Here is a 15,178-nt window from a genome sequence, read left to right as displayed (position 1 = left end):
GGTCACAGCAGCACTTGCAGTATAGGTCCTCTCCTGTGGATGATCAGGTCTCGAGTGATTAAGCAGATAGAAAATGGCGGTCACGCCCGCGGCGGTGCGTACCGCGGCGGTGCGTACCGCTACCGCCGGCGCACCTCGTCATTGGCTCCTGAAACCCATAGGCTTCAATGTTAACCAATGCGGCTCCGTATAGCGGTCTTCGACCGCCTACCGCCACGGTGTGCTCCGCCAGCGCATTGACCTCACATCCCATTGTCCCACTTCACAGGTCAGGCAGCCGCCATTTCAAGGGCCCACATGGCATAATTTCTACTGCGACACACAGGCCTAGGCCTTACATTGCCACACATACACGCCTTTCAATACATAGATAACCGTGTGCTATGCAAGCTGTGGTGAACGTACCAGTGATTAGCTTGACTCTGTGCTCCATGTTGTCATTCCTAGGCACCGTCCGCTGGGACTTGCGAGGAGAAGGATGAATCCTTGCGTGTACCGACCGCTGGTGGACCTGTCGACAATGGAAGAATGCCACATCATACTACGATACCGACTTGACCGTGCCACTATCCATGAACTGTGTGCCCAGCTGGAGCCAGCCCTGATGTCCCCCATCCGCCAACCCACAGGAATTCCCCCTCTGGTGCAGGTGCTGTCAGTCCTCCATTTTCTTGCAAGTGGCTCATTCCAGACAACAGTGGCCATGTCATCTGGAATGTCTCAGCCTATGTTTTCAAAAGTTTTGTCTAGAGTGTTGTCTGCCCTGACGAAACACATGCGGAGTTACATTATATTCCCTGAGGAGGTTGATTTGGCCACTGTGAAGGGTGATTTTTATGCCCTTGGACATATTCCCAACATCATTGGTGCCATTGATGGGACCCATGTAGCCTTAGTCCCCCCAAAAGACGATGAGCAGGTGTACAGAAACAGGAAAAGTTACCATTCTATGAACGTCCAGGTGGTCTGTTTGGCTGACCAGTACATCTCCCATGTGAATGCCATGTTCCCTGGTTCAGTGCATGACGCGTATGAGATGCGTAATAGCAGCATCCCTTATGTGATGGAACAGCTACAGAGACAACGTGTGTGGCTAATAGGTGACTCTGGTTACCCCAACCTGCCTTGGCTATTGACCCCAGTGAGGAATCCCCGGACCAGGGCTGAGGAACGGTACAATGAGGCCCATGGGCGAACTAGGAGGATCATAGAAAGGACCTTTGGCCTCCTGAAGGCCAGGTTTAGGTGCCTGCATATGACAGGGGGATCCCTGATGTACTCACCAAAGAAGGTGTGCCAGATCATCGTGGCCTGCTGTATGCTTCACAATCTGGCATTGCGACGTCAGGTGTCTTTCCTGCAGGAGGATGGTCCAGATGGTGGTGTTGAAGCAGCTGTGGAGCCTGCGGAGAGTGAAGAGGAGGAAGACTCAGAGGACGACACAGACAACAGGGACAGAGTTATCCAACAGTATTTTCAGTAGCACACAGGTAAGAATCACCCACGCCATTTTACTTTTCCTGAAAGCCTCCTGCTTCTCAACTTTGTCTATGACCCCCCAGTTCTTTTAAACTGATGTTTGATTTTCCCTTCCCTTTTCAGTGCTGTATGACCCACTGCGTGACTTCTGCTTGGTTAGCCCATGGACTAATGCTTATTGATCTCGGTATGTGTTCAGCACAAAGTTAACAGAACATAATTGATCGGTAATGTGTTATACATTTGTAAATAATACAGCCTGACTCCTGATTGATTTCAGTGCATTGAGTGATTTATTTTTTGTGCTAGATAATGGTACATGATATTAACACGGTGATGGGTGGGGGTGGAGTAATGTCCATGGCAGAGTCCAGTTCTCAGTCTCACAGGTGCATTGTCCATATGCCTGTGGAAGGATGGAGCAGGGGCAGTTCAAGGTTGGACAGGGTGGCAATGTGGGACAGTGGGATGACTTCAGGGGGTATCTCATGCTGGCGGGGGTCTTGACATCCTACTCTGTCTATTTTTTGGATCTCAGGCTCCTCTTGCGGGGTGGTTGTTCTTCAGCAGGAGGTGGGGTTCTGGTGGCCTGTCGTTGTGGTGGGGCCTCCTGTCCACTAGCGCCGGCGGAGGTGGTAGGCTGTTCCTGGTCCGGGCTAGTGACAGGGGCCCTGTGTGGTGCCACATGGTCCCGCAACGTGTCTTCTATCCAGTTGAGGGCCTGGACTATGCTCCCCATAGTGGTAGAGATGTTGGTGAGTTGATTGGTGAACCCCATGTAGCGTTCCTCCTGCTGTGCCTGGATCTCCTGGAACCTGGCCAGTACCGTAGCCATCGTCTCTTGGGAGTGGTGGTAGGCTGCCATGATGGTGGTGAGGGCCTCTTGGAGAGTGGGTTCCCTGGGCCTCTCCTCCCCCCCCTGTCGCACAGCAGCCCTTCGAGTTGCCCTGTTTCCCCCGGCCTCTGTCCCCTGGACGGTGTGCCCACTACCACTGCCCCCAGGTCCCTGTTGTTGTTGGGGTGGTGGGTTAGCCTGGGTGCCCTGTAGTGGCAGACACACCGCTGATTGACCTGTCCTAGAGACAGAGGCATGGGCCCGCTGGGTGGGAGCTGTGCTGTTGGTCCCAGAGGGGGTTGGGTCTGCTGTGGCCTGTGTGTGGGGAACCGACTGTCCAGAGGTCTCCGATGGTCCGGGCTGGTCATCAGGTTCCAGGTCGACAGAGCTGCTGTCATCACTGGGGGCCTCTTCCGGGGGGGAGATGGACATTTCTGGACCCTCCTGGCCGGTGTGTTGGCGTTCGGGTCCTGCATGGGTTAGGAGAGTATGGTTATTGTTTCTGTGTGTGCTATTGCGTGCCATTTATGGGTGCCCTTGTCCCCCAGTGCTGTCATTCCCTTGGGGGAGGTGTTGTGGGGGTGTTTTGGGGGGGGGTATGTGCAGTGGTCATGCTTAGGTGATGGGTGTCCATAGTTTGTGGTGGCATGCAGGGGTTGGTGTTGGGTGGGTTGTGCTGGAGAGACATTCTCAGGGAGGAAGTGTAATGGGGGGTTGGGGGTGAGGGTGGTGGTGGGGGTTAGCATGCTGGGGGGGGTGAAGTAGTTGAGATTGTACTTACCAGAGTCCATTCCTCCGTGTACTCCAGCGAGGCCATCAGAATGCAGGATGTTTAGTACCTCTTGCTCCCATGCTGTTAATTCGGGTGGAGTGGGTGGGGGTCCCCCGCCAGTCTTCTGCACTGCGATGTTGTGTCGCGAGACCATCGAGCGCACCTTTCCCCGTAAGTCGTTCCAGCGTTTGCGGATGTCGTCTCGATTTCTGGGATGCTGTCCCACCGCGTTGACCCTGTCCACGATCCGCTGCCATAGCTCCGCCTTCCTGGCTATAGTGGTGTGCTGCACCTGTGAGCCGAAGAGCTGGGGTTCAACTCTTATGATTTCCTCCACCATGACCCGGAGTTCTTGGTCCGAAAAGCGTGGGTGCCTTTGGGGTGCCATGGGGTGTTGTGGATGAGGTGTGGGGTGGTGTAAATGGTGATGAGTGTGTTGGTGTGTGGTGCTTTGTGCTTCTATGTGGTGTGTGTGATGGTGTAGTGTGCCTCTGTGTGATGTAGCTCTCTATTCTGTGATGTGTCTCTCTCTCCTTCGTCTCTGATCTTCGGTCGTAGGGGTTTGTGGGTGATGTGGGTGTGTGTTTTATAGTTGATTGGATGTGTGGGAGTGTTGTTTGTATGTGTGTCAGGTGTGTCTATTTCAAATTGTCCAATGTGGCAGTGTTTTGGAGCTGTGTGTGTATTTTGACCGCGGCGGTGTGTACCGCCAATGGAATACTGCGGTTGAAAGACCGCCGCATGGATTCGTGGGTCAGAATGGCATGGGCGTGTTTGTGTTGGCGTGGCGGTGGAGGTTTGGTCATCTCCAGTTTTCCGCAGCCCGCTGATGAGGCGGCCTTCCTTGGATGTCGGGTTTTTGGCGGATTCACAGTTGGTGGTCAGAATGACCGTGGCGGTTTACCGCGGCCGCGGCGGTAGTATGGCGGAGTTCTGACCGGCGGTATAGGCCTTTTACTGCCGAGGTCAGAATGACCCCCACAGTAGCTTATCCTTAAGATCAGCCACCCTCCCCTACAATATTTTGGGGCATATTTATACCCCGTCTGTGCAGATTGTGCGTCAAAAATTTTGACGCACAATCAGCACAAATGTTGCCTCGTATTTAAACTTTGACGCCGAGCCTGCGGATGACAAAATTCTGCCGTGTGCGTCATTTTTTGGATGCGGCAACCCGCCTTGCGTTAATTATATGCAAGGTAGGCGCTCCCGTCCAAAAAATGGCTTAAAGGGCCGTGCGTCGTATTTATGCTTTCGGGCAAAAATGACGCACGGCCGGAAGGCAGAGCCAGAAAATGACGCACAGCCCGATTTGCGGCAAAAATGAACGCCTGGGTCAGGGCAGTCGTTAAAATGGGGCAAACACACCTGTATTTAATCAGAACACGCAGAGCCCAGCAGCAACAACAGCAGCTACAACAACACCAGCAGGGACCCCAAAGGCAGCATAGAAGGCAGGAGAGGATAGTCCGCCCAAGAACAACCCTTCAGGGCCTCAGGGAACACAACATCATCCAGAGGTACCGGTTGAACTGGCAGGCCAATCAGCAGCTGCTGCGAAACATTGAACAGCAGTTGGCCCCCACTTTGGTGAAACCCCGCACCATCCCAACAGAAACAAAGCTGCTTGCCATACTTCACATGCTGGCAAGTGGCTCTTTTCAAACAACTGGTGCCCTGGTTGGTGGAATATCACAACCATCATTCTCTGCCTTTTTGCCCAAAGTACTGGACGCCATCATTCGACTGACACCCTGCCACGTCTTCTTCCCTTACACACTGCAGAAGCAGCAGAAAACTAAAGAGGGGTTCTACGCAATCAGTGGCTTCCCACACGTCCTTGGTGCAATCGACTGCACACATGTACGCCTTGTGCCACCTGCTGCAACTGAACACCTCTACCGCAACAGGAAGCACACACATTCCATCAACGTGCAGGCCATAGTCGATCACCAAGGATTGATCACCAACATCGTGGGTAAATATCCTGGGAGTGTACATGACTCATACATCTTCTGTCACTGCACCATCAATGAACACTTCCAGGATGGACGGTATGGCAATGGACTACTTGTTGGTAAGTACAAAAACCTACATAATTTACACACTGCACAGCAACCCTCTAGGACACACAACACATACACCACAACAGCAACATGTCGACAGGAACACAGTGAGGTCGTGACATCGCTAGCCATGTTTCTTAAGTCACCATTGAACCTGTCACACATCGGAAATTACTGTACAGCCTAATGTTAAGAAGTCAAAGATCACACCGTGTGGAGTGGGTTGCCCAAATGTCACCTTGCAAAATGTAAGTGACGCAATGACCTTTACATTAATCCATTGCATAAGTCTAAAGGTATGGGATGTCCAGGGTACTTTGATATGAACATAATCACAACACTTTCAATTTTAACTGTGCATGGAACTATAATCTCACCCCCAGTGAAGACACACGGACACCTGTATCACAAGTCAGAATGCTAGGGATGGCACACTGTACTGAAAATCCCAAAACATACTGCTGACAAACGGTTAGCAGACAAACACTTGTTCAGCCAAGGAAACAACACAATGCAGATGGTATAGCCTACAAGCATAGGATGTCACATTAGTACACAAAAGAGTCACAGACAACACAAGACAACTACTGCCATTAAAGGTCATTTCAATAGTGCCATCTACATCAACATGATCCCATTCATTTTCTCTTGCAGCTGATCAGGGGTATGGCATCCAGCCATGGATTATGACACCATTTGTCAACCCGAGTACAGCTGCAGAGCATGCATACAACGAGGCCCATAGGCGGACACGCAGCATTGTCGAGCGGACCTTCGGCATCCTCAAGTCAAGGTTCCGCTGCCTCGACATCACTGGTGGTAGCCTCCTATATTCCCCCGAGATGGTCTGTAGGATCATCCTCACATGTGCAATATTGCACAACATTTATATCAGAAGAAACATTCCCTTCCTGGAACCAGAGCCACACATGCTTGAGGAGGAGGAAGAGGAGGATGCTGACCTGCAACAGGAGGTGGAACTACAGAACACAGCTGCTGGTATACGCAGGCGGCAACAGATTGTAAATAATTTCTTCTGAATATGATCACCTTCACCACTTTAGTTAACTAATGTAAATAAACAGCTGTTATAATCACCATATCATGGTCTGGCTATTCCTTTTTACACACCTTCATCTCTACTTATCAGAATAGGAGTGTTGCCTCATGGAGCATTGCCTAGATACTGAGTAGGACAGGGAACATCCCAGAACATACAATGGTCACATACACACACACTCTTAATGACATATATCATGTACATATCTCCTTTGAAGGCCTATAGCAGAGGACCCCAACTATTTCACACATACATGTTGAAAGCAAGGTCCAACGCAGCATATGGCACACAACTATGACACCATCACTCAATAAGGGGAAAACAAGCCTCATACATGAGGCAGTCAATGTGCTTTGGCATCACTTACAGGAATGTCTGACAAGATCCTTGACAGCAGTTAGTCAAACTGCATCCAATATTTGCAAGGAATATCTGTGAATAGAGTTCCCTAGAAGCAGAACATAGACAGCACAAGTGCCACACATATGACATGCATTGCGCACATGACATTCCATGTACATGTCAGCCCATTTCCTAACTCCTGACACACCCATGCACCTGGTCACAACCCACCTGTCGGAAGATGTCCCTGGAATACTAAGATGTGTACCCTGATAATACCTCCTCTACAAACACAGACCAACATTAGCAAACCAGTGTGCTACACCCTTTCCTAAGGTATGCCATTGTCAAAGAACATCTGACTGCATGGACGTCAGGTCAATTTATACACTGTCTTCTAGTTTCAAAGCCCTGTTAGCACATGTAGATTGCTTCCCCTTGTGAAAATGTCATTTGGCCCTTAGAATGCAAGTCTCACCTACAAGACTGGTGAGAAACAGATGCAGCCCACACCTGTGATCACCTCCATGCACACCACCCATTACAAAAAGCACTGCCCCTGATGATGCCTGGAACAGCATAGGAGTTGCCATTATGTCAAATACATTGTCAACCATTGATAGTAATTAAGCCGTGTAACACAGCCATTAGGTTCATTTGTCACCTTCAAAAACACATTACATACACAGATTGACATGTCAACTGTCTAGTTTGTCCTCCAAACAGTCTCAGTCAGACCACTGATTATGTAACTTTTCCAGTAGCTGACTCCTGAATCATCTTGCATTCTGTCAGCCTGACTGGCAACTGTCTGTGCGTCACACTAAAGTATCCCTGTGTCTACATATGTACCACACTTGCGTTAGCAAACCTGCCATTCATCAGGGGGCATTGGGCATGGGCTTCTACCATGCATACACAAATACATTGTATAGCATCATCTGCCTTTTAACTGTACCATTTGAGTTAAATCCTCTTGGAAATGCAAAATTCATGGCCCATCCTTTTTCTGGGTTGCATTTATGCATGAATGACAAAACGTGACAGTGTCATAGGCACGGCTTGGGTACGGGGCTTTCAGCACAACCAGCAACCTCTGATAATGTACATGACTAATACACAAATGTCAGAACCATGACAGTTCACACACAGCATCACAGTGCGCACAACATAGTGATGGCCCGTCTGTGGTGAATAGCACTGAGAATAAACAGCACAGAGGCTATGATGTTCCCAGATGCAGTGGGAAGTGCAGAGGCCAACCTGTGAACAAATGTTGTAATGACACCTGCCAGAACATGACAATCAACACATTATCTCACTCAGCACACCAAGGTTGCCCTGTTGACTGTCTCATTACACGTCTTTAGTGACAGGGTGGGACCATCCACATGTTGGTTCACATGTCCACATCTACTTTACTCACATTGATCAACAAAGGATACTCAGTAGTTACAGGAATAGCTGCCACTGACTCATGATGAGTCCTGGTCCGAACTGTGACAAATTACATCCCAAAAAATCTACAGGATCATCATTGGACCACACACATGAACAAGACACCTATGTGCAATTGATCACTGGAAATATGTGGGCACGTGCTGTCTTGTATGCTGGTCAACCACAGCCACTTGATAGTTGGGGCTTACTTCTATGGCCTCAACTGTGGTGTCATCATACATATGAGATTGACCTTTGTCTGTCTGTGCAAACAACATGGTACCCACTTCCTCAATGAATGTGTATGACTCACTGTGGGATTCATCAACTAGTGCCTAGGAAGCTCTCACTAATACTCTAGGACAAAGGATGTAGAATGTGTGGACCTTTGACATGAACATGTGTCTGCCATCCATCTGGTGCATGCTATGTCACATGTGGTGTCTACGTGACCCTAAAATTTGGAAGTATACTTTGCGGGGGTTGTTACATGTATGACTAACACATGCCCTTGCTCATTCCAATTTTTACTTGCATCTTAGGGTTGGACACATGAATGTCACATTCATACAACCAAATGTACAATAATGCTTCATGTGATGTACGCACACACCTGGTCAACCAACAAATTAGTTGTCAAAGCACACACTTTGAGCCAAAGGCAATTAGGTAGTGTACATATGTGCGTCACATTGCTATCCTCTCCTTATGGCAAACATGCACAATTTGGGCCACACATATATGTAGACCACACTTATGACCATCTATGACGTCAGCCAACTGTAAACATACTGTGAAGGGTGTAGTGGATGATGTTCCGCTGCAGTATGATGTCACACATGTGAACATACACCATCAACACCATACTGTCTTCAATTAGCCAATCTCTGATGTGTTCCAAATGTAAAATAACCAAAAAACAAGTAAAAATGCCCCAAACCAGTTAATGCATTGTAATTTTGACGTCCCTAGCGGTGTGCGTCATGTTTTGTTTACCAAAACTGTATTTGCATCATTTGTTTTGATGCACAGGAGTGAAATATAGCCCGCATCCAGATATTTGTACAGTCCATGTATCATTATGTGGATGCGGGTTAATATTCACGTCTGTGCGTAAAAAAAAAAATGACCCAAATACAGTTTTGTGCCACAAAAAATGACGCATAACGTGAAAAAGGCGGGACTTTTCATTCAGGAAGTGATGTAATAGGATATCCTGTTTACAGATCATGTACAGTAGGTGTACTTTCACTTTCACTTTGCAGTCTATGATCCTTCTAGACTGTGTGGCTGTGTAGAGAATGTTGTCCAGTGATTTTGTGCTGTATTTGTCCTGTGTGCTATCTGTAAAGTCCTTTTGTGAAGTAAATGTTGTTTGTGTATACTGTAGTACTGTGTTTTGCCTACATTTGTCTATTTATCTTGTGTATTCCTTGTTTGTGGGAGTCTGTTGTGGGTAGTGTTAATTTGGGGATAGTTGGGCTCTTTTAGTGTTTAGGTTTACTTTTTTTCTGTCTTTTTACCCCTACATTCACCCATTTCCCCTTTCTATTTCTTTTACCCCTATTCCTTCTCTTCAATTATAAGTATGTCTGGTAGGCCACGTCTTGGCAGGATGGGGGAAGAGGAGTTGGGTGGCTTCATCTGGCTGGTGACAAATTTTTTGCCGCTCATGATCCAGGCAGGGGGCAGGGTCATACAGGGGTACCCAAAAGAGGCACGCAGAATCCGGTGGGGAATGGTGCTGCATCACCTGCAGCGTGTGTATGCCAGCCAGAGGAGTGACCACCAGCTGAAGCACCGGTGGGCTGACCTCATCACCAGGGAGCAGGATCTCTTGGACCACCTGGGAATCAGGATTGGTGGCGCTGTTGGTGAGTACGACTATTGTTATTGTGCACAAATAAATGCTCTGTAGTGACATCAGTGGATTAGTGCAATGTCTGCCAGCTAACTTGATGACTGTATGTAATTTTGGGGACATATAAGGGGATCATTGATGCACTATGGCAAGGATCACAATTGCTAGCTGTCAGGTAGCACGTGCTGAGCAAACTTACAGGTAAGTTTACCATGAAGGAAATTGGTGCGGCCTTTCTGTTAGCACAGCTAACAAAATAGGAGCCAATCATGTCTATATAGGGTATTATTGACAGAGAAGTACAGATGTACCAACATTTAGGCCAACTATGTTGAGGCAATTGCTAGACTGACTTTAGAATCACTACATGATGCTGAAAATGAGTGCTGCCTTCACGACAATTCATAATAGAAAAGTGGCTCAAACATTGGTCTCATGTGAGTCTGGTGAGTGTGGAAGGAAAGCATTCACAGAAGTAGTATGAATGTGTGGGATTATCGTGTTTCTTAATCTTTTTGGATAAATGTCAATTCATGATTTGAATACACCGTGTAAAGGTGTAAGGTGCCCTCAGCTAACATCGTAAGATGTTTGTTGGAATTGGTTGAGCCACAATCCAAATATGGATGGCACTCCAAGTGTATGCACATGGCTTTACATCTCCATGGTTGGTGCAAATCACCATAGGTGGGCCACATCAATTGACTATACTGTAACAACAGGATGGCTTACAGGAGTCCCTGCCCCTCCCTCTGTACATTGGGCCTAAGTGCACTAAATGTGTCATGGCCACAAGGCATTTTTGACTGGTAATGCAGTCCTCAAGTAACCAGGCGATGGATGTTTTTCTTGGATGCACATGATGAGAGGATTACATTCCATATTTTTTAGTGCTCACCAATTATGGGGCAAGTTTACAACCACATGATAGTTAGGGCCAATGTATGTGTGCAGATATGTGTGTAACTGTCACAGGAGACCCATGCTATGTACTAGTTGGCCGTGAAATATCAGATGCAGTACCATCATGTCTGAATGGCTGCCATTTACTTCTTCAGCCTACACATTGTAAATGATACTGAAAATGTTGCACTGTGCACAGATTTTGAGCACATTTCTTCCTTCCATACCTTACAGGTGGACCGGCGCCCTACACTGTGGGAGAGGTGGCGACATTTGAGGACCCCGACCACAATAGTAAGTGTTGATATGTCTGTTATGTGTTGTGTTTGCTGGTTATGGACTCGTGTGAGTTGGACGCATAGCAAGGTGTGATGCTGTGGGCAACTTTTTCACTTGTTCCATGAGTGGGAATGCAGTATTCACATGTTTTGAGTTAGCCAATGCGTATCCAATGGTATCATGTAGGGATTGTAGGACATCCCTGTAGGCCCCACTGTGAGTACAGGGGATAGTCATGTCTCTGACACTTGTATCACCAAGAGTCGCAATGGAAGTCAGCCCCTATTTAGTCAGCCTGTCAGATCCACATTCTCTAAGATTGGTGGAGCTAATAGCTTCCCAATAGACATCTGCTTCACTATTTACCTACGTAATTTTGAAACAGTAGGTAGAACCTCCTAGCATCATGTACTTCCACATGTAGTGCATCAAGTCTGTGGAACCTGAGTGTAATGGCCTAGGTGTACATGCAATTCATGATCATGGGTGTTCTAGCAACTCTGTGTCTGATGTAAGTCAGGCCTCACTGGAAGTATATGTTGTGTACTAAGTTCTGATTTTCCTGACATGTCTGACCCTATGAGTGCTCTAGGGTTTGCTGACTCCAAAATGTAGATAGACCTTACCTGTGGTGTGTCTGTAGAGACAAACAAGTGTGGATTATCCTATACACTCCTCTGTGTACATGTTGTTGGCAAATTATAGTTGTGTATCCACCGGCCCCCCTCAAACACGGCCATGGGTTTGTGAATGGGGTACCTAGTATTGATGCTACCAGTATGTTACACATACTTGTGAAGAAGTGACGGTTTGGTTGCATACTAGTATACACACTCAGGTTTGGCACTTGGTACCATACTGGAAAGTCCAGTTACAACTTGCAGACCATGTGGCTTTAGTTTTGCTTTCCATACACTGACATTTGTTGCCCAGCTCTTGGTGGAGGATATGCAGCATGATTCTTAGATGTTAACTGTCAGAACTCAGATTGCAAGTCAAGGCCAGTTGTTACCCATCTTGTGGGTTATGAATGTGCTTTGTGTGATGTGACCTTTGTTGTCTGGCCTGCGATGTAGTTCCTCAGGGACATTCGATGCTCTGTATCGTGATATGAGCTGTTAGAAGTACAGTAGATGTATTGTCTGATTAACTTGCTGTGCTGTTTCACACAATGCAGTTACTAATGTGGCATATCTGCATTTGTCTTCACAGCAGCTAACATGACTCCAGACCAGGCCCGTAAATTTCAGCGTTGGGCCATGCGATACCAGCACATCCTGCTGGTGGAGTCGGGGTTCCGGAGGATGGCCCGCCGATATCGCCATGAATGTGCCTCCGGGGCATGGCGAGCCTTCCCACAGGGTGGGCCTACTGTGCCCACCACAGAAACAACCACCAATCTGAGCCAGGTGGCCCCACCCACAGCTGCCTCTGTTGAATCTACATCTGCTGGACTTCCTGGCCCCAGTATTGCCACCGGTGCAGGACAGCCCACACAGACCTCCTCCACCGGTACCCAGACTTGCACTGCTCCAGCTGTTGACCCTGCAGCCTTCAATAGACTTGAAAACAAGATGGACAAAGTGCTGCGCAAGGTGAGCCACCTGAGCCGGGCGGTGCGGCACATTAAACAGCGGGTCAAGGATATCAAGAGGACCCTCCGGAGGGCCAACCTTTAGACAGTTGAATAGATGGACATGATACCCTCCCCTCCCTCCTCTTTCCCTGTTCTTATACTTAGTGGGCTTATGGGGCTTAGTGTTAGGTTAGTATAGGCTGTTAGTTTAGTCAGTGTTAGTGGGTGGGGGGGTGGGGGTCCTGCTTGTTTCTTTTTTGACTTATTACATGTGTGGGTGGGTAGGTGGGGGGCTATGTTGGGGTTCTTGTGTGTAAAAAAAAAAGAAAAAGACATTAAAAGAAATTGTACCAAAAAAATATATTTGTTTAGGATAGTATAGTATGTGTTTAGGTTAGTATGTGTTGTCCTCAATGTGTCCCGTCTCATAAGGGGGGTGGGGGGTAGATGTTTAGAACGTTTTGTTACATGTGATAAGTAAGTGTAGCTTAGGTTAGTTAGGGACAGTTGTGGGTAAAGAGTAGTCAGGGTAGATTAGGGTAGGTAAGATTTTTCCCTCAGTTTCCTCATCTATGGTTAGCTTTTAATAAATATTTGGTTACCCCTTAATAGTATGTGTTGAATGGTACTTGATCGTGGGTTTGGATTCCGTGTACATCTCTTTTGTACTATAACATTGTGTCCAATGCTACAAACAAATCCCAACTGAGCTGTACGATTGGCAGCTAACCCAGAGCTACCATGCAAAGTGTCTACCCTTTGTTGCAACCACCAATCACAGTTAATATGGATGACAATGTGTTTCTATTGATAAGTGCGTTTTCAAAGTCACTAACAGTGCTTCCAGACTTGATATTGGGGAAACAGTTTTAGGTCTGACTGCAGTGTGATGATCATGCACACCCTCATAAGATGAGTTCTCATTGGCAATCTTGTATTCTTTTCTTCATGACCCTCATACATCATTTGTGACACATTTCGGCATGATTACCTATTTGTATGTTAAATCAGACACCTTCATTTGTGCAGTTTTTTTAGTGTTTACTTAGATTAGTGTGGCATGTTTATTGTGTTATTTTTGCACGTTGACAACATTTAGCGGGCACTATTTGATGCCTTAGTTATCCCTTGAGGAAGCATTCTTCTGTCCAACACAGCATGGTGGTGTATGGTTTCCCACTTCATCATATTATTCCCTCAGGATGGGCAGAGTATGATGCAATCATGGTCACTGTGCAGATTTCTCTAACTACATAATATCTGGACAGTTGTATTGACAAGCTACGTTATTTGACAGTAGGGACATTTCAATTATCTACAGCGCAGTTGATATGTCACATTACCCAGAGACAGATTTGTTGTGTAAGTGCTATTTACTGAAAAGTGCTGTAGTGCTACATGTACATTGTCCATGATTGTGAGTCCATGATAGTGATATCTTCCATTGTGATCCAACACAAGGGTTTACCAAAATGCTTTTGTCATGCTGGGGTTGCTGTTTCAGACAGTGCAGAGGGACAGACTTAGCCAATGAGTAGGAGAGAGACAATCACTGGGCTGGGTGACAAGTTATACAGTGGTTAGCATAACAGTGCTTGAGTACAGTTGTTGTAAGACTGTCATGTTTCAAAACGCAGGACTTTGTTAATAGTTGGCCATGTGGCAGGGACTAGTGCTTCCGGGTCATTTTCCTTGTGAATGTGATCTGTTCCATGTCTTCTTCTTCTGATGTGTGTGTTGCCTGTTTTGTCCTTGTTGTTGTTGGTTGTGAAGGGGCAACACACACCTCAGTGTTGGAAGACGTGGAGTCAGACACCCCGGTCGCTGCTCCCTGTGAAGGTCTGAAGGGCAGTACTGCTGCAAGGAGGGCCTGCTGGTTCTTGAGAATAGCAGCCACATCACGATGGTAGGCAGCCAGGTTGGCCCTGAGGGGTTTATTGTTGCATTCGTGCACGCGTTGACAGGATTGCTGTTGTAGGTGTTGGGTCAACTATATTACAGCTGTGCTGATTTCCTTCTGGGTTTTCTGCAGTTCCTGCAAGATAGATGTTAGGGCTTGCATAGCTGCTGCCTGATCTGCAGATGACATCATGCATGAACGCACCCCCTCAAGGCTGGCTGCCATATTTTGCATCCCCATCCGCACCTCCTTGGCCAGCTCCCGCTGTACTCCAACTACAGTTCTCTCAAAGCTGGTGCCAGTGTCGTCTGAGTCCTCAGCTGTATTGGAGCTGGCAGGTCTTACAATTGGGGTGGTGGGTGGATCCTCTGCAATGGCTGCTTGTTCTGTGCTCCTCCTTGTGACTGAAGGTGGGGTCTGCAGGGTTTCAAGGACCTTTTGGATAGTCTCCTGTGGAATGTTTATCGGCTCGTCATCCATGTCATCAGGGAAATTTGGGACAGGCATATCGGCAGGAGATCCATCTTTCTCTGCAATGAAACAGGGTGCAATTAGGGTGTCTGTGTTGTGACAATTTTGACGTGACGTGCCTGCCTTTTGATGAATTCACTTTGTGATCTTGTTTTGTATTAATATCTGCAGTCCTTCAGATGGGCAATGTTTCA

This window comes from Pleurodeles waltl, chromosome 11, assembly GCF_031143425.1.
Source record: "Pleurodeles waltl isolate 20211129_DDA chromosome 11, aPleWal1.hap1.20221129, whole genome shotgun sequence".
Taxonomy (NCBI): Eukaryota; Metazoa; Chordata; class Amphibia; order Caudata; family Salamandridae; genus Pleurodeles; species Pleurodeles waltl.
This window is presented reverse-complemented; position numbering follows the sequence as displayed.